The following is a 1,027-nucleotide window of genomic DNA, read 5'->3' as shown; positions in this document are numbered from 1 at the left end:
TATCAAATTTAAATAAAACTTAAATGATAAAAATAAATATTACAACCAGATTAATCACTTAATTGTAGAAAAAAAAATACAATTATTAACCCATTAAAAATTTTTTTAAAGGAATATTCACACAGTTTTTCTTCCTTTAATTATCATTTGATTTTAAATAAATGTTTAATGCCTTCATTTGATTTTCAGAAAAATTAAAACAAGAATTTCTGGGGGGAAAAAGAAAGAAAGAAAAAGTTTGTAGGGCCCTATTGTGGGAGACTTTCGGACTTATTTTTTCACTGAAATAATTTTCTTTTGTAATTACACAGAGAGTAAAGTACCGAAAAAAGGTACCGTTGGGTACCGGCGCCGAAATTCAGGTACCGATACCGGTACCGTACTGGTTAAAATGTGAACGGTACCCAACCCTACTTGAGATGAAGGTTAAATGCTTACCACTGGGTGGTTTGGGTCGCGGTGGTATGCTTTTCTTGGGTGGGAGAGCTGGCATGTCTTGTTTTCGGCTGAAGGGGTCGTCTACAAAGCCCTATATTAAAGCGCAGTGGAAAGGAGAAGCGGTGGGCCATTATCAGACACATAAGGTGCAAACCGCGCAAATTATGAGTGGGACATCAATCAAAACCACATCTTAAAAATGTCATGTTGCAAAAGCATGAGAAAGTGAAGTTCCACTATGCTTAAGATGCAAATGTAAAATGTGATAAAGGTGTTCATTACCTTTGACATTTGGCTGAAGTCTGCAAATCCGCTGCTGCTGCCGAACGAACTGCTTCCGAATGGGTCCAAAGTACCGAAGAAATCTGGAATTGGCAGAGAAAAACAATGAGGCAATAGTATAACAAGTCAAGAAAATTGAAAAATTATGTTAGACATTTTGAAATATTTAGAGATTATATTATAAGTAGGGATACACCATAATGAAAATTCTGGGCCGAAAACCAAAAATTCTGGATGCACTTGGCCGAAAACCGAAACCAAAAATGCTTTGTAATAATTATTTATTATTTTATTAAATAATATAAAG

The 1,027-nt window shown here is 35.0% G+C and overlaps 1 long non-coding RNA gene across 1 annotated transcript; it reads right to left on the bottom strand.

The window, feature by feature from the left end:
* Positions 1-499: 499 nt before the first annotated feature.
* LOC107657586 (uncharacterized) lies at positions 500-920 on the bottom strand. Its single transcript, XR_001630701.1, has 2 exons — positions 721-920; positions 500-529 (listed from the first exon to the last, which is right to left on the bottom strand). It is a non-coding gene; the product is annotated as an uncharacterized LOC107657586 (long non-coding RNA).
* Positions 921-1,027: the final 107 nt, after the last annotated feature.

The sequence above is a fragment of the Sinocyclocheilus anshuiensis genome, unplaced genomic scaffold, assembly GCF_001515605.1.
Source record: "Sinocyclocheilus anshuiensis isolate Anshui unplaced genomic scaffold, SAMN03320099.WGS_v1.1 scaffold251, whole genome shotgun sequence".
Lineage (NCBI taxonomy): Eukaryota > Metazoa > Chordata > Actinopteri > Cypriniformes > Cyprinidae > Sinocyclocheilus > Sinocyclocheilus anshuiensis.
This window is presented reverse-complemented; position numbering and strand designations above follow the sequence as displayed.